The sequence below is a fragment of the Pantherophis guttatus genome, chromosome 3 (assembly GCF_059756535.1).
Source record: "Pantherophis guttatus breed Tessera chromosome 3, ASM5975653v1, whole genome shotgun sequence".
Classification (NCBI taxonomy): Eukaryota; Metazoa; Chordata; class Lepidosauria; order Squamata; family Colubridae; genus Pantherophis; species Pantherophis guttatus.
In genome coordinates, this window is record NC_142065.1 from 47,802,074 (window position 1) to 47,821,542 (window position 19,469).

Here is a 19,469-nt window from a genome sequence, read left to right on the forward strand (position 1 = left end):
GAGCATTTATTTCACGCTGTTGTCCCAGAAACTTTTAAAGCCTCTTTTTTGACAGAAGATTTGGCAAAGCAGTAGAACCAGAAACTTGCTCCCTTCTTCATGGCAGATTTTATCTGTGCTGAGTCACACACTGCGCCTTATTTTGGAAGCAGCAAACAGACTAACAAGTGGAAACAGGCAACAAGGTAATGGCTAAACATTCCAATTAAAAAAAAATTGTTTACCCATCTTCAATACGGAGCTTAAAATATGAGAAAACTCAGTATAACTTCCAAGAAAATAAAACCCCTGTTTTTGATAACTATCAACTTAACCAAAATGTATTATGAACAGAAATGTGTGTTAAATATTCCATTTATTCGCCCCCCTCCCATGTTTTCTCATGTTGGAAAGTACAAATGAATGGATCAAAACTAATCCCATGCAGCGTTTGTCTTGATTACTGGAAAAAGGGAAAACAATGAATAAATCTGTACGGTAGGACAACAGAAGGAAGGTGTACAAAATCTTTCTCTATTCTTTTATTTGAATTTCCAGTGAAGCAGCAACCAACTGTAAACCCTTTTTGTAGTTAATGTTTGAAGTTAATACAGAGCTTCACAAAATTCCTTTTATAGTTGATCAAAATTGAAATCCTGAACAGTTACTAGATGAATGAACAAATATAAAAAGGTAGAGAGCTAGCTCTTAAAATTGAATAGTCCCATCCAATTTGGTGTCCCATTATTTATTTATTTATTTATTTATTTATTTATTTATTTATTTATTTATTATTATAATATTTCTATACCGCCTTTCTCCCGTAGGACTCAAGGCGGTGTACAGTCAAGAAAAATATACACACACAAACATCATAAAATGACAGAATCCTTCCATTCCCCACCATCTAGTCAGAGCTGAAGAAGCTTCTTGGATGAGAAACGAAATGTCTTCAAAAGAAAAAACACGGAAGTCCAGTTGCCTCCTGAAAAAGCACCTTTGGGACATCTATTGCAGGGGTATCAAACACGCAGCCCGCAAGCCAGATATGGCCCACAGAGGCCACGTCCACCCCAGCTCCACAAGGGCAAAAGCAATCTCGATACGTCACGATATGGCCTGCGATGTGATCAGGTTTGACACCCCTGATCTATTGGGATGAAAAATGAGGAAAAGAGTCTAGTCAGAGAGAAAAAGAGATGCCTACTTTTGTTGTGAGACCCATCTATTACTGACATATTAAGAGATTGTCGTTCCTAATAGAAAAATCTTGTCTTTGAAATACAAATACAAGTAGTCCTCAATTTACTACCATTCATTTGGTGAACATCTGAAGTTACAGCAGTACTAAAAAAATAACTTATGACCGTTTTTCATATTTATGACTGTTAGAGCATCCACGTGGCCACATGATCAAAATTCAGGTGCTTGACAATTGGCATGTATTTATGACAGTTGTATTGTTCCAGGGTCATATGATCACTTTTTTGTTTACTTTCCCAGCCAGCGCCTGACTAGCGAAGTCAATGGAGGAAGCCAGATTCGCTTAACTGTGGCAAAAAAAGTTCTAAAATGGGACACAACTCACTTAACAATTGTGTTGCTTAGCAGTGGAAATTTGGGGCTCCATTGTGCTCATAAGTCAAGGACTACTTGTACTTGCAGTGTTTGACAGGGGCATGTAACAGGAGCAAAAACAAGGTGACTGAATGAATGTAGTATCATAAACAGGAATGATGTCATCCTTTAAATTTTTACCTTTGGCTGATCCTAATGGAGCACAGAAAACCTGTCGAGAATGTATTTGTTACACCAGTTCAACAGTTCTTAGTAAAATTGAAACTAGAATAATATCAAGCCATAATATCTCACACAGAATACCTTTTAACATTTTTTTGCGATTCCCAGCTGCAACAAATAGATCATGGTGCAAAGTGGGTGGGTCTGTTTCAAATATGTGGAGAAAAGATAGGGGTTAGCCTTTAAAACTGTTTTTTTCTCCTTGCATCAATTTAAAGATTTATAGTAATAACATTATTACATTTCTGTTTCCAGTTCAAAATGGAGACAAACACCATCCATATTTGGCAATTGCACGCCAAAATTTGGTGGCACAATGGTCATATCTGGAAACTACAATAGAGCACTCAGGTTGCCAACCCTAGGCTTCAACGATAATATGACAATATAATTGTTCAATAAAGAAACAGAAAAGCTGTTCACAACTAAGATGCTGTGTTGGGTTGGGTTAAAAGCTGGAATGTCAAAGCAGACAGGCTAGTAAAGCAATTCCATGATAAATTTCCCGATAAGCCAAAGGGTTCCCCTGGGAGGAGGGAGAGGTGGTTAGTATGCTGAATTAACCACTATGCTACTCTCGTTTCAGGACACACCTTTCTGATCAGGGGGGCAGCCTGTCAGGCCTGGAAGCCATCTTTTTTGTTGGATCTTCAGGCCTGCCACATTTACTGTTGTGGGAAACTGGGAGGGGGGGATTGTATGGAGCCAAGGTGATATATAGTAAGAATAACATTCCTTTCTCAGAAAGTCAAGGACATCTTGCCCTACACCTGGACAGTTGGAACTCGGAAGCATCTCCAGTTGGGATGGTGCTTTGATTGAACCATGTGATGGACATGTGGGTGTTGGGCAGGGACGTGAACTTTTCTTTGGGTGGGGAAAACCTGGAAGCTTTCAGATTCAGGTTTTCCCAGATATGCCAATATGACATCTCTGATAAAATGGAACTTTGAGGAAACTCAAGCCTCAGAGTTTTCTTTCGTTGGGAGAGTTACTTGAACCCTGACATTTATACTATCAAAAGTAACATTTTCCAGCAAGCAAGTTAATGTGGAAATCATATCCAAGTCCTCTATGGGTAAGGTGCATTTTACGCCCTGGAAAGTAATAAAACATTTGAATGTCAACAATTATATGACCAAAGCTAATCTTACAACCTACCGTAATTCAATTTTACAAGAGTTGGTAACTTTCTCAAGCTATTTTAATCAGGAGCCTGTTAGGCTATATTTAAAATCCTTGCCTACGACAGCATTTTTCATCTTCAGAGATAGCAGAAGCCTTATTCTTGCAAATAACAGATACACCTATGGCTACATCGTAATGATTTTATCTTCACTTATTAAACTAAAATACAAATAAGCTTTTTAACCCCACGCAAAGGACCTTTGCTCTTTTTTCCCTAATGCAGGGAAAGAAGTTGGGAAGCTTCTAATTAATAACTTCCTGTTTTAGCTGTAGCAGGAGCTATTAGTATCACCTTCAAAGGTCTACGGAGTTTCTCAGTCATCCAAGTCAGGGTTGTCTCAAAAGTGCTTCTTTTTAAGCAACTGGAATTTCTGGTTTTTCTTTAAGACGTTTCGCCTCTCATCCAAGAAGCTTCTTCAGTTCAATACTGAAGAAGAGAAAGAAAGAAGTTCAGAGAGAAAAGTTTTTTTAAAAACCCTCGATCTTTTTGCAGATCTTTTACCAAAAACCTGTATTGATCCAGGCACTGCAAAGTCTCCAGGAGTTAATGAATAAATTAAAAAAGATTGCAAAATGTTTGTGTGTGTGTGCTAAAAGTCAATGGCCAGATAATCAACGGGTACAAAGGAAAATGCACTAACCACAGGATTTCATCAGTCAGAGAGCCTTCTTATTTTCTTGCCCTGCAGCTACACTTTCAACACTATCTCTATCCATTGGTGGGGAAGTCCATAGGCTGGTCTGGGAGTCACTCTTGGCTCCTAAGGATAGATTGCTTATTTTTAGATATTTATTAGTCATATGAGAACTGAATGAGTCAGCAAGTATCCCTCGCTTAAAAAGCTGCTATATATTCCCAGTTTGGGCACGGCATAGAAGAAAGCATTTTGAATCTGGGATCAGTGCCCTAATAATACGTGAAGACATGAGCAATGCAGCAATTTGTTTGCCATAACTGAGAGAAAGAGGCATATGATACCTTAAGAAGGGATGACTTCATTATAGGAAAACCAAACAGTGAATGACCTGGTATCTAACCTTTCAGCAGTTGATGGCATAATAAATATGCTAGTTTTACATTAGCGAAAAATGTTTTCAAATGTATGCAGGGTAATACAACACAATATGTAAATTGCTGGGACTGACTTCTCATTTTCTGATTGGAATCCCCATTCCTCTCTGTGCATAGTGCAACCCTGTAATTAGCAGTCACTCGACTCCAATTGGCAACTAAGAAATATGACAGGGCAGCAAAGATATTTGTCTGCAATGTCTGCCAGCCCCTTAACTGCTAAAGGAATTGAGACGCTGATGGCGGGTAGCAGACCAATAAGCCACCAAGTCTAAAATGTGGGTTTTCTTGATTTGGATTCCTGTATTTTCATTCCTCCCCAGAGGCAGGGCCTCCAACTAGGCTGGCAATCTTCATTTTGTTAGAAACACAAAGGCTTATTATGCAGCCTCACACAAGTCTGTCTTCACTATTTTCAATGGAAGATACTACTACTGCCTAAAAAGACTCCTTCAGATCTCTAGATTAGGAGCAACAGTAGACTACTACAATATATAGTCTATTGTACTATATATACTCATTCTCTCCATGTATTTGAAGCAGCCTTGTTATCAACAAGCACAATGGCTAACATTTCTGCAAAGCAGAAAGAACCTGAGAAGTTGTTGACTGCTACAGGCTTTCCTATCAGGTGAAAGGTTAATTCTGTAAACAAAGTCAGTCAAATTCTTTTGCAAGACAAGTGGGCAACTACCACCAAACTGGTTTTTACTAAAGTTATTCTGCCAAAAGATAACTAACTTGAAGTGGCTAACTATGAGGAAACTGTTGAAAGTCACAAGATAAAAGAGGCCAGGTAACATCATTCATGAGTGTACTAGGGACCAACTATTAACCCGTTATTTTAAAATACACTTTAGAACTATTTTAAATGCTAAGAATGGAATTCTGAATACTTGTATTTCTGGGAAGACAGTATAGATTTCTGCTTGGATTTTTAACTTTATAAAGTTTTCAAAAGTTAAAAAGAAAAAAAATATCCAAGAGTTTAATAGGGCTTTGTTCAAAATGTTGCAATTTTAATTTCAATTTAGTTATGACAAGTCTTTAGGATTGTAGTCTTTGAAAGCCTTCTTCCTAAGAAATGATCCATATCCATGATGATGAACCTGTGGCATGCAGAGCCCGCTCTGTGGGCATGCGTGCCATTGCCAGCTGCTCTTTTGGTTTCTGGCGCGCACATGCATGCCGGCCAGCTGGTCTTCAAGGGCGACGGAGTACCTGAAAATGGCCCAAAATACAGCTGGAAAATGGCCTGAAAAATGGCCTGAAAATAACCAAAAAAGAGGCATGCACACGCTGGCAGCTGATCTTTGGATTTCCAGTGCTCTGGTGCGTGCGAAGACCAGCTGGCCAGCACGCATGCCGAAAACCTGAAGACCAGCTGGCTAATGTGGTCTTTGGGTTTCTGGCGCATGCACATGCACGCACATGCACTTACATTCCGGTTTGGGCACTCGGTGCCGAAAAGGTTTGCCATCACTGATCTATACAGAAAAGCCAGCTGACATCTCAGACATTCAAAATTCAATTCCTGCCTTGAATGCCTACCATCCCATCTTCATATCATTCACAAATGTTCCATGTAAAATATATTCAAGGACCATCACTTTGTCCATCAGCTGTTATCAACATTGGTCTACTTTCATAGTCAAAACCTTTTCTTTATGAGCTAAGGCACAAAAAACCCTTTCATCAACGTAATTAATACATATATCAACAGCAGTACATTGAGCGTCCTCCAAGTTAGATAATACACATCTCAGGCACATTTTATTACCAAGGGATTAGTTCACACAAACCTGAAATTGGAAAGTAAAGGTACATTTATACTAGTTGAAAAATCTGTCCCAACTCCTCTCTAAAAGTGCAACTAGTTTTCAAAAGATGGGCGGAGGAAGAAAAAGAATACAAATGGATCTCATTGATTAAAAATTCAAAAAGCTTCTTACCATTTTTGATATCTGCTATCAGTTAGCCTTCTAATACTTATACTGTGAACGTCACTGCTTTCACAACCAACTTTCACTGGCAGACAACAAATTGCCAGGTGGGCGTGGGGGGGATGAGACAACAATCATATAGTTACCCAGAAAGATGGATTGATAAGATTTGTAAAGTTAGAGTAGGCTGTGTAGCACATACCAAGGTATGTATGTGTATCTGTTCTTTCTCTTTCTCATTCTTTTAATTTAAAAATGATATCTTCTCAAATGTTACTTCCAGAAAGAGTCCTGATAACTAAAACTGAAATTAAATGTTTGGGTTTTTAAAATTATCATTAGCATCATCACAAAATTTACAAAAAGCTTTTGTATGAGGAAAATTACACATGTACACATGTACGTACCTATAAGACCAAAAGATATCTGACTCCTGATCTACAGACTCCAATGATGACATTTAAGCTATTGCAGAAGTCTTGGCATTGAATGTCTCATTCTTTAAGACTGAAACTATATATGACTTTTCTCGGTATGCTCCACCCTTCTTATTTATGTACCACACTAGATTTCTCAACAAGACCTTTCAAAGTTTGCTTTTTAACTGTTAAGAACTTAGGCATCCCTGACCTACTCTTGGGCTACATCACTTGGGAGCAATAATGAATGCAATAAGCTTCCTTTTCACAGAAGTAAGAAAAAAGCAAGGAGACAGATACCTGCATTTATTTGTTTTAAGTCGCCTGCAGACGTTGGATTGATGGGTAGCAAATAAATTTCATAATAAATAAATAAAATTTATTTACAAACCAATATGTTAATGTTGACCTGAATGGGGATGCTTTTAAGACTTGCATTTTAGGGATTCAATTTTTATATAGTTTTTATAGGTATTCCATATTGTATTTAAAATACATAGCTAGATAATATTGTACAGTGATCATTTTGCTAAATCAGTTTGTGAAATTCATCTGGAAAAGGAGGACATAGATTGATTGATTGATTGACTAAATAAATAAAACAGTGCTCACTTGAGTAAAAATTCAGGGTAGAAATCAAGCAAATAATAATGTATAGAAAATATATAAGATATGTTAGTTAGGCTTTAAGAGAAAAATAGATATTCCCTAGAATGGTTCCACAATTTTTTCCAAAAATGTTATTACCCAGCAAACATTTCACAAGTCTGAAATTGTTTACTATCACCCCAAATCTGCATGGGATATCCGTAAAATCTGATGCCAAAAGAACCAGCACAATCTAATTCTTCGCCCGAAGACCAGCTGGTTGGCGCACATGCGCGCGCCGGAACCTGGAAGACAGCAGCTGGCCGCCTTGTGCATGTGCGCCACGGAATCCAGAAGAGCAGCTGGCAACGGTGTGCAGGCCTACAGAGAGGGTTCTGCGTGCCACCTCTGGTACACGTGCCATAGGTTCATCATCATGGATCTAGAATATCTAGAAATGTTTGAATGGAAGTGTATATTTTACTTTTAGATTGCTTCTATGAATAAAAAAATTGAGTTGACATTGAATATAAATTTATATCAATCCTGTAATCATGAAATATATCTTGCAAGTATTTCTTCAAAGGAGGAAACGGAAACAATCCAAAGTGTCAATATGCCTCAAACTACCAAGACACATTTCTGACAACAAAATACAGTATTTTTTCTTCTTTCGGACATCCTATGATTTTCCAAAGAAACTACCAGTATTAACTTCATCCAATATTTGTTATTAAGTTTTCAAAAGAACTACTTTATGGTAGAGCCAAGGATCCTTTAGGCTTTTATCTGTGATAGATATATTACTTTGCAAATTATCCGAAGACAATATAAATAGTAATCAAGCAGAGATGTGTGGTGGACTGGACCTCAACTCGTTAAAAAGCAGATGTTGAGTGGTATGGATATGTCTCAGACATGAGATCAGCAGAATTCAGTTGTGTTGAAAAGAGGGTAAGGCTGGTGATTTTGCTGGTTCCTCCTGAACGCTCCAGACAATTGGTAGCCTGCATGGAATAGTTTAAGAAGTAGCATATGGAAAAAGCAATGGCAAAAATTCCCACCTACCCACTTCCTTCTACAGGAACTTTCCACAGGACACTGGTTTGCTCTGCAGGATAAACTCTTCTATTCATAAAAGCAAATTTGGCTCTAACTATATTAAAATCAGCCACAACTATTGTTCTTTTTCTATTCTATTCCTTATTTTTTTGGAATTTAAACCAAGGAAGATCCACAATCCACTTAAGAGACAGCAGCACTTCAGTTCTAGAGCCAGAAGTAGTACAACAATATAAATATTACTGTAACACTCCAGGGACATATCATCCATTAGAGCCCCATCATAGCCAATCAGACAAATGATAGACAGAAGCTGGCACATCTCAGCAGGCAGTGTCGTTAGCTGGCAAACTCTGCTGAGATGCACGTAAAGGAAAAAGAGCACAAGGCTCGCAGACCAAGAGTCGAACTATGAATTATATAAAACACTCAGTACTAGATCTCTTGATGGTATTTGTGATTTTATTTTAACGCAGTCACATGAGGGTCTACAGTTGATCACAGCAGTAACCCTGGAGTTTATTCTTACATCCAAGAATATGATGTTGCTATCAGGCCCTTGGGAAAAATAGAGGGACCTATCAACTGCATTTGGGCTGGGCTGCAATGCTGGGCTCTAGGAATGCACAGTCTACCCAATGAACAGAAAATACCACAGTAATTATTACAGCAGACTGTTTAAAGTATTACTTCACCCCCACATAAATCAATATAAAAGCCAAAAAGATTCAAACCCCGTTGACTTTAGTAATGCTGCTTAATTAGCTACTAGGTACTACATTCTTCTGGGTGGAGTTGTACTGTATATGATCTACTTGAAAATAAAGACGGTATCGGCTAGTGGCTGGAGTTATGCAAATATGAAGTTTTGTCAGTATTGCAAAAAAATATCATTTGTTTATCTAAAATTGATACTCTATCAACTGCCATTTGATGACTCTAGGACAGTGATGGCAAACCTTTCCCAGACCGAGTGCCCAAAGCGCATGCTGTGGGGGAATGCACACGTGTGACCAACCCCTCAAAATGCAATGCACATGTGACCCCTGCATGCGCCCCACCCCCGTGCATTCGCACACGCCCCCCACATGTCCCCCACCCCATGCATGCGCATGCGCCCCCCGCATGCCCCCTGCTCCGTGCATGTGCGGCAGAGACCCGAAGACCAGATGCATGGCAGGAGGCATGCACAGCAGAGCTGAACTGGGGCAACAGCTCGTGTGCCCTCAGAGAGGGAACTGCATGCCACCTCTGGCATGTGTGCCCTGGGTTCGCCATCACGGCTCTAGGGGCTTAAATTTTATGACAGACTATTGTCCAAATTACAAGACACATTTAGTCATGTTACATGCACTTAAAGCAGTGGTAGGTTGCCCCCGGTTCGCAGCGGTTCTATAGAACCAGTAGTAAAATCAGTGGGAGGCTCCGCCCACTGACCCCGATGTCATCAAAATGCTTCTGCGCATGCACAGAAGAGTGCGCGGCCCCGTTGCAAACCAGTAGTAAATATAAGTAGAACCCACCCCTGGCTTAAAGGAATAACTAAATAAAATAATTTCCATTTAGGCTCAGAACTATACTTGGGAGAGAAATTGTCTTTTAACTCCTTAAGCAACTACAACAAATCCAAAAGACAGAACATTTGTTGAGACTACAGCATTGGGAAGGAGACAGACACAGCTTACCCAAATACATAGGCTTCAACTCCTAACATTCCCAATCACCAGGGCCATATTCTGGAAGCTAAATCTTGCTCATCAGATTGGGAAAGGCTAATCTAGTCTGCTTGTCTTTCAAATTTTGAATATGGTACTGGATACTTGTAGTAATATACCAAGAATGACTATAACATCAAAGTATTAGATATGAATCAGAAAGACCAGGTTAACTATGAAAGCTTATTTAGCAAGTCATACTATTCCCAGACTCAAGTCCTGGAGAACCAGACATGTTTTTAATGCCTTCCAAAAGGCAGGCAAGGCAAAAACTAACCCAATTTCAGGAGGATGCTATTCCAACTAGTCTTCCTTTCTTACTGTTCCAAATAATAATAATTCCTGTTGATAAATAAGAACTTCTACATGGGTATGAGATATATTGCTGAAATTTTCATGGGTGCAATGATCCTTGAATATTAATTGGTGGCGAAGCTATATGTGTGAATGTCCTTTTCTTCACTAAACAATTCAGTCTCAGTTAGTGTTGAGGCTTTCTAGCTTCCCAGGCTTCAGTTAAATCCTAGACACATCATGAGGACAGGTGAAAGGGCTTCAGAGTAACTCTGCCACCCAGAATAAAGTAAGCTCTGAAAGAAAATTTAAGACAAGTTCTCAACCACTCTGAAAATAAGATTAAAAACAAGAGGAAGAAAATACTGATGAAATTCCAAGGCAAATTTCAACTAGTTACTTTGAAGGACCGAGTATTGAAGCTTGTTTTAAGTGAAATGTTTTGATAAAACGGTGGCAGGGAAATATAGAGAGATATTTTGCTGGACCTATGTCCCCAGAGTAAAGGAACATTACATTACATTTCATTGAGCACTTTGGAGATAGAATTTCCTCACCTGGAAAATTAGCATTAAGCTTCTTATTTCATTTTCCAGGGAGTTATCCCTGTTATTCTGCTGCAACTAAAGCAATCAAAGCTTTGAGGCATCTAAAAAAAAAAGGATATTCTCTGCTAAATTTCACAGTTGATCCTGTGCCTGAAATGGTCTCAGAATCACTAGGACAACTCAGAAACCAAGCAAATGCCTGTCTTACCTCATCTGTTTCCTGCCACATAAAGTAATTTAGCCTAGGGAAAAGTTTTGTTCATGCAGAATTTAATGTTTACTGGTAGCCATAAAAATAAAGAGCAACACTATACGTTATAGCCCATTCTTTATTCTTCAAAAAATCAGGGTGGAGAGTGTGCCTTTCCTGTCATAAAGCTGCACAAGCAGATTTCAGACAACTTCCATACTAAGGACTTTGTGCTGATTAGCCATGCTTCCATTAATATGTATTTTAAACAGGGTCCACAGATCATGCATTTACAATTCTCCTGTGCTTTTGAGAAAGCTGGAAGAGGAGCACAAATTCCCTAAGCACCATTCCTTCATATTTTTTTAATGGCCCACTTTTGATCTGGGTAATGACATATTGGAGAAATACATTTATCACAGTCCATCACACGTTTGTTATGTCGGTTAAAAAGTCCCCCAAAGCAGAGATTTGCCAAACTCCCTCCCCCTATCTATTTTTTACTGCTAGGAAAGTTCAGAGACTAATAAAGCAGCAGGCTGCCTGCTCTTATGACAGCCTTGATAAACATCAAGGGGCTTGTCTCCTGCACATCCAATTTAGAAGCCAGGAGGGATGATGATGATGATGATGATGATGATAGGACACTATCCTTGTTTTTTTCCATCAGATGAGCTTCCCACCAATTTAGCTACAAAGAAACAGCTTTTTCTTTCCTCAATGGAGAAGGCTGTAGGAGGAAAGCAACACCTCTCTTCTGCAAATCTTTCTAATTCACTTTCTTGAAGTTCCTTATTGCCAAAGGTGATCAGTTAGTTGAAATGCTTGCTAGAATAATTAAATATTTTCCTGTTATATAATTGAAGGGGGATACATAAATGAAGAGAGATTATTTTGATTTATAAAGTCCAAGGTTTTTTTTCAACTTAATTTCACCATTTCTTAATTGGAAAATTATCAACCTACATTCTCAATCTATTTTTAATGAGCAAAATGCTATGTACATGAAAGAGTGTTTCTTTACGATGTCCAATGATGCTACCAAAAACATTATGTTATCAAGATGGAGCCCCTCCCTAATTAAACACATCCATTCCATTCCACCTATTGGACCAAAAGTAACCATTTTAAAAAAATCATAACGAACAATTTTGCTTGGGTTAATACTCACTTAGCACTAAATAAATTATTTTTTTTTATTTTGTACAAATTGAACAAATAAATGGAATTTTGTTTCCTTTTCAAAAAGATACTAAAGAGAAAGTGGACCTTCTCTTATGCTTATTGACCACGAGACCAGAATGTATTAAGATCAAAGATTATTCCAATCAAATAGAACTAGTTATCACAGACTTTGTTATCTGAGGTAACAATCATTTCAGTAATTGTCCAAATGCCTAAGACAGTGATGATGAACCTATGGCACATGTGCCACAGGTGGCACGCAGTGCCCTCTCTGAGGGCACGTGAGCTATTGCCCCAGTTCAGCTCTGCTGTGCATGGGCACGTGCTTCCCACCGGCAAGTCTCTGCCGCGCACACGCAGGTGGTGGGGCACATCTGGGAGCATGACGCGTGCGGGGGCTGCGTGCAGGGTGCCGTGTGTGGGGAATGGTGCATGTGGGGGCTGCACATGCATGCCCGGGATGGGGCATATGCACAGGGGCTGCATGCACATTGCATTTTGGGGGTTCGGGCGCGTGCGCAGACACTTGGTCCAGAAAAGATTAGCCATCACTGGCCTAAGATATATATTATGCCGACTGCACACACAAATAGTATTAGAATACTGCAAATATACCCATTTTGTATGCTACATTTTGCAAAGGATAAAATTGGTTAAGGAGTAGTAGTAGTTAATAGAAATTAAAGCAATAAGAGAAAAGGACATGTAGCTAAAACTGGTTTACAAACACATTATAATTTTATATTTCTATCCCTATAGACTATACTTGCAACTACAACATCCAAATGCTGTTTTATATATCGCCTTTTGTTCTTTAAGCTTGTCATCTCCCCTTTTCAAGACCTCATCAAGTTCATCCAACCACAACTTTCTTTGGCTTCCTCTTTCTCAAAGTAATTCACCCTCATATATTTGGTGATTCAATCTCAGTTGTTCTCTCACTACAACCAAACACAACGTATTTCTTCTTACTGGTTGCTCATTTTTAACTGAATTCAATAGCCATTCATTCTTGACCCCATCTCTTGCTCTATAGCACACAATTAAGAAGTCAACTTTCCCACATTCAGCTTACTTTTGTGTTTATTATGATATATTCATCTTTAATTTATATATAACAAAGTGGATAGAAATACACTTTTACTTCTTTCCACAAATATTCATTCCTTATAAAATATTTCAAACAATCCATTATCTTTTAACCAGTATTTACACATCTTAAAATACTTCCATTCATTTTTCTATTGTCAGTAAACATTTCAAATCTACCAAGATACTTACTATTTTATTATCGGTATAACTCGCAATGATGCACTTGATTTTCCTTGTCAAATATATGTCTTTGTATTTGATCCATCAATTCTGAGGTCCATATTTCTTGCTATGTCATCCATGAGACACAGAAGGTCTTGGGAATGTATAAGCATAGTGTTGCTTCTTTTGTATTCAACAAAGATCTAGCCTAAATTACAGGTCCATTTCCTCACTCAAAAATCTACATTATCAGTACAAATAGTGTAAATGAAGATAAACAGCTGAAAATGAACTGTCTTCTAGTCCAACCTCCTGCTCAAGCAGGAAACTTATACCAAGACAGATGGTTGTCCAATCTCTTCTTAAACATCTCCAATGTTGGATCACCCACAACTTCTGGAGGCAAGTTATTCCACTGATTAATTGTTCTAACTGTCAGGAAATTTATCCTTAGTTCTAGGTTGGTTCTCTCCTTGATTAGTTTCTATCTATTGCTTTGGAGAAAAGGTTTACCAGGGGTAAACCTTTTGTGGTAGTCCCTTAAATATTGGAACACTGCTATAGTTCAGTAATATCTGGGAAATTATTAAGTTCCGCATCCATTTTTGGATCTTTATCAGCATTTAGAATTATTACAAACATACAGGTACAAAGAACAGTCATACAGTGAATTATACAATGTTTTGAGAAATGGGGGGGGGGGGGGTAATTAAATTGATTAAAAAGTTTGTCTCTCAGCAAGACAAAAGAAATCTAAAAATTTTGACCCAGTGCAGTTAGCAGGGTAGAAAACAAATTCATTACACTAATGTCTGATATATTTAGTACTAGCACCAAAATTTATTACACTGGCAAAGAGGATAAATCCTTTAATGTGCCTCACAAATCGACAACAGATTTAATAAGCCTACATAGTAGTGAGGCAGAGCATTTCTGCAGCTCATCTTACAACTGGTAGCTCATCCGTGCTGTTGAAGTCCATCTGCCCCGTTCCCTGAAATATCAGGCAGGAGAAAGTGGATTCAGTTGCTTTTTGTTTGACAAAAGCAAGTCAGTAATAATAATAATGATATCATCTAGCTTGTTAATCTTTGAATGATGAGAATGACCAAATCTCTGAACTATGAACAGACATTTAATTTTTTTTCTCATTTTTTGATATTTTAGTGCTTCTCTTCAAGAATTGTTTGTCACAGATGGTTTATCTTATTGCAAAAATCACTAAAATATCACTGAATTTTATCATGAAGCCCTAGGCAAGTCATTATTTTTCATCCTATATTTCCTTACAAGAATGCTGCAAGACCAGATAACTATTGTGAGATTTTGCAGGAAGAACAAGGTTCACACGTAAGAAAATAAATGATATTGGTGTTCGACGACTGCATTAGGGACAAAGTGATCCTCCTCAAAAATTAAAACAAAAACATCAAAATAAGCATCAGTAGTCCAAAAGAACAGGAACACGGGCTTCTGGGTGATAAAATTGGGGTAGTGATTATAAAACACAGAGGTAGATTACAGATAAACACATCATGCTGAATTATGATTTGCTTAACTGCAGGCAAGCCAAAACTTACCAGTGGAACCCAAAACTGGCTGGGGTCATAAAATGTGCTAAGGCCAATGCAAGCAAACTATATTTTGATAGCACCGTGTATCAAATCAGCCTGTCCTTACTTTTTAATGCAATAATACTATCTAGCTAATTGTTAAGAAAAACAAACACCAATGGTTGTTTGTTTGGCTGTAGTATTTTCTACACTAGTATAATTAGCAGTGTAACCCCTAAATCTCTCCTCATGAGAAGTATACCAAATGATGCAAGAAAGACAGATACCTATATTTAATCACAGCATTTGAGATAAATGGCTAAAAAAAGGGGGGGGGGGTTTCCAACATTAACTAACAGCATTTGATGTTACTTGGAAGGCTAACAGAATGCCCACCCAGTCACATGACCACCCAGCCACACCCACCCAGCCGGTCATTAGGGCAAAGAACCAGTTGTGAAATTATTTGAATCCCACCACTGCAGAAAGCTATTCCCCCTAAAAAAAAAGAAAAGGAAAGAAAGTGGGCATCTGGGTTTGAATTCCAACTTGTGAGGATAATTTCTATTTTCGGATATAAAAATTGACCAAAGTCAACACTTATTTGAAACGTGAGCTACAACTCCAAAGTGCTAAAAGCATGGCTTTATGTTCAGAGATCTACCAGTGATTTAGGAGTTCTGAGCTCTCTCAGATATAGCTTTATAGAGTTTTTCATTAAACACAACGTTCAAAATTTAAAACTTTGTTGCTAGTTCAAACCCTAACATAACCCCACAAAATAGCACTGTGTAATGATGAGAAACTACTATATATGCTCAAAATCCTCAGATCTTAGGCAATTGTAAGACTGTAACATTCTTCCCCAGACTCAAGTACGTGGATGGCTGTGGCTGATTCATGCTGTTGCCTACTGAGGTGTGATATGCTTCTTCAAACTGGCAGGTTGATACAAACTAAGAAACTGTGCTAAAAACCCCACTGAGAAGAAAATCAACAATATTACCACATTCTTAGATCCTGATAACTTGTAAGGCTGCCAACCTACTACTGCTGATCCAACATCCCTACTTGGTCAATTCCTTTTTGGCCAACCCTTACTATACTTTCACTGTTTTTGCCCTTTTTGCCTACAGACAACTTTAACTTCTTACTGCCTTCCATGCCCCAGCTCTGTCTTGTCCCAACCCAGCCAAAGACCGGCTGCAGCTATAACTTCATGCTGCCAAACACCAGATGTATTAGCCTCTTATTCAACTTCTTAAAATTTAATTTATAGATCACCGAGGGCTGACCTTGAGTCTGACACAAAAGCAACCCTTTTATCTTTAGGGTTGTTTTTAGAAAAGGAACACACAGACACACAACTAATTTCTGCCTTTTCCCCCCTTCTTGCCCCTTGGAGTGGTGATAGGGCTGGGTTGCACCATTTGAAGCAGCTATTAACGGACTGCAGCTATATCCAGAGAAGCCAAGAGACTCCCACAATGTCCCCTTCCAGCTTTTTAGAGAGAAACATGTTTGATTGTCTTCTACTGATGATTCTGAATAAATTCAAGCCGTTAAAAGTGTTGCACCTCTTTCCTTGCTGAACTTTATGGAAGGTGTGCACAACTAAAATGCACTAGATTCAGCTCAGCTCTATGGACACTGAGCATGCAGCAGAGAGAAAGGAGGGACAACAAATGCAAGGACTGCAGGAGCAGGAAGACCCCTAAAGCCAGTGGGAGGGCAGGAAGCAATTCCACCAACCCAGTCCATTCCCCAGCAGTGATTCACTAACAGATGGGTGCTTCCCCCAAATGAGATTCTGTTTTCCCCTCAGGGGCCTGGCAGGAAGCCAGACAAGATTATCTTGGTGATAGTGGGGGAAGGCAGGAACTCGGGTAGCCCCATCTGCTTTAAAGCCATTTGGCAGCCCCAGTTATCAGATGTGATAAGACTGCAGAGATTCTGCACAGCTACCCAAAAGAGTTCCTAGGGTCAACTTCAGGGAGGGAGGGGCAGCAAGGAGGAAGTGGAAAGTAATGGCATAGGGTGGAAAGTATCTCCTAGAAACAACACCCCCACCCCACCCAATGTCTAACAGTACAAAAATAAGCCTCATTAAGTTTTATAGGCTGCACTCCAGGCATAGAGGGACCATTTAACATGCAGAGAATTGTTTCTCTAGTGAGTCGCTAGTATGTCCTTGAAGCTCCCTCCTCCGCCCTCTCTCCCTCAAATGTTGTGGAGGTTTTTTAGTGATGAAATCAAACCACACCAGTTCACTATACCAGAATGCATTTGTAACAATTAGAAATTTAAAAAAAAATTAAACCCAGTTTATATTATAAACCTTACATGTTTTCTTACTCTATATTGTTTAAATCTACTATATTCTCTTTGAATTTTAGGCAGGCATTCCAATTGCTTGACAAAGAGCAGTTTACTTCTTAAATCTGATCATCAGCGTAATTAAAGGGTAGCTGTCACTGCTTTCTTCCCACCCTCATTCTACAATAAGAATTTATAATTTGGATAAGGTTTATATAGAGGAGATACAAATGTAATATAGCCAAGTGAAGCAATGGTTTTTTGTTTTTTTTTAAGAATGGATCAGGGCAGGGTAGGGTGTGGAAGAGATAGTCCCTTCAAATTATGGAAGCTTATTAACAGGAGAACAAGTTACACAGGCTCACTCTTCTTTACTGTTCACATTTATGAAGGCATAGTTCCAAGTTGCTTCCAACCATGGGACTTCCTGCTGCAGTCCTTTTTTGAATAGATGGGCCCTTAAGATCATGAAATCATCTCTTTTCCCCCTTCCAACAGAAAATCTGTCTCTCCTCCCTCCTCCCCCTATTTCCTGGAATGGCTGCAGAAAGAGGCGCTGTTGTGCCTGGGCTCACAAGGAGAATCAAAAGCAGCATCTGGAACTGTGAGTTTGTTGGTGCCAATGGAAGTTATTTCCCTAAACTGAATTCCTATATATGAAGGGAGGACAGAGTAATGGGGAGAGAACTAGATGCTTTAGAATTACATAGAACTATGTGCAAAACATAGCAACTGGTTGTCCTGTACCATATGCCCTGTGTTTGGTAATGAAAACTCCTACATGCCCATCTCTCGGACCATCTCTCCTTTAGTCTCCTGTAAGCTGTCTAGTTCTTGTTCCACCCAAACCTCTATCTTTTTTGAATTCTAAAACATCCAGTCCTTTTCTTGCTCTTGGTTTTCCCTGGCTTCATTTTCTTTTCTTTCCATATTTTCCAGACTCCCCCCCCCCAACTTGCTAATTTTGAACCTTTCCCCATCATATTCTTTTTGTCAATATACTAAAGTTAATCAATCATAAGTGGATGGGATCTTCAGTCAAAGAGAAATCCAAAAAAGGAATGGAGGTGCTTCTAATTTGCTGTTGGCTTTCTTCTGGATTAGTATTCAGCCAAATTTTTGAAATTCCATTTTTGATGCAAAACTTCATACATAGTAAAAGAGAGGAGAAACAGCTCATTATTTTTTAAAAAAAAGCCTTCCAGCCATCATTTTCCCGATTTACACACCTGCTCAAAGCCATAGTAAATTAACTATAAATTGAAGAGAAATCTTCTTGGGGAAGATATGGGGATGGGGAGCTGATTAATTTAGTAATTGGCTTTAGTTGGGATGATTTAGAAAGGTAATTGGATGCCTCTGCCTTGTAAGGAGTTCAAATAAATCCTAGCCATTACTTCAAAATTTTGCAGACAGAAATTAACATACGCAATTTTATCATTTTTCTTTAAAAAAAAAAACTAGACGTCCGAATCCTCAATCTTTCTTTAGGCAACCAACACGGCTTCGGCTCCACACACCCCCGTTTTATAACAAATCCCCCTTTGTTGGGGCTGCAGACCCTGGTTAGGAGCCGTACGGCGAAAAGGGAGGGGTCGTCTTTCCGTCCCGCCGCGCCCCTCGGAGGCGACTGATCAACTGGCATTTCTACGCTTCCTCCTTATTCCCCCCCCCCCGCTCCTCCTCCCCGCATCCGCCTTCCCTCCTTCTGCATCTGTCCGTCTGGCCAGCCAGTCCGTTTGTCAGCGCAGAATAAGAGACGCTGCTGGCCGCCGAAGAGGGCGGGAGGGCGGATCGCGCCCTTTCCTTTCCAATTGAACATCTAAACGGTCTTTGACACACAGACCCAGTACTGTGCTCCCCACCGGTAAATAATCAGGTTACTGTGCTAAAGACCAGGAGGCTGAACGCAGCGCGCTACATACGCTGGAACCGCACAGCCCCTTCCAGTCGGCTTTCTTTTCGTCATTGGAGCTGAACACAACCCCGAGGCTCAAAAGCGGAAGGGGGTCTTCCCTTGCTGTCTCCCACAGCTCCGGCAGGGCAGCTCCTCGCGTTTTGCAACTAAGGTGCGCGGGGCAGATTCCGTTTTTTCCTCTTTTCACCAGCCCCGTCCCGTTGAACGATTTTATCCGCACACCAGCCAGACGGTTTCTTCCCCTCGGGAATTCTCCGCTGCCTTTTCCCCTCCCCAACCACCTTCGCTAACAGAGAAGTGTTGTAACATTGAGGGTGTAGACTTGTCAGGGCGACTCGAGCAGCTCAATCTTATCAGAGGGCAACCAATTCTCCCGTCCGGCGGTTCTGCATGCAACGAGGATCAACAGCCAGAACGGTTTTTTAAAAGTTTCAACACGACGGAG

General features: G+C 39.5%; 1 protein-coding gene across 8 annotated transcripts in view; it reads right to left on the minus strand.

The window, feature by feature from the left end:
• Nucleotides 1–19,469, minus strand: part of ATP2B4 (ATPase plasma membrane Ca2+ transporting 4) — a 170,170-nt gene that overhangs the window by 141,470 nt on the left and 9,231 nt on the right. The window contains exon 1 of one of the 8 annotated variants that reach the window (XM_087889513.1): nucleotides 19,032–19,264. The exons of the other annotated variants lie outside the window; for them this stretch is intronic. The gene's annotated coding sequence lies outside the window, so the exon portion shown is untranslated. Of the gene's footprint in view, nucleotides 1–19,031; nucleotides 19,265–19,469 lie in introns of those variants that run through there. 8 annotated transcript variants of the gene reach the window in all.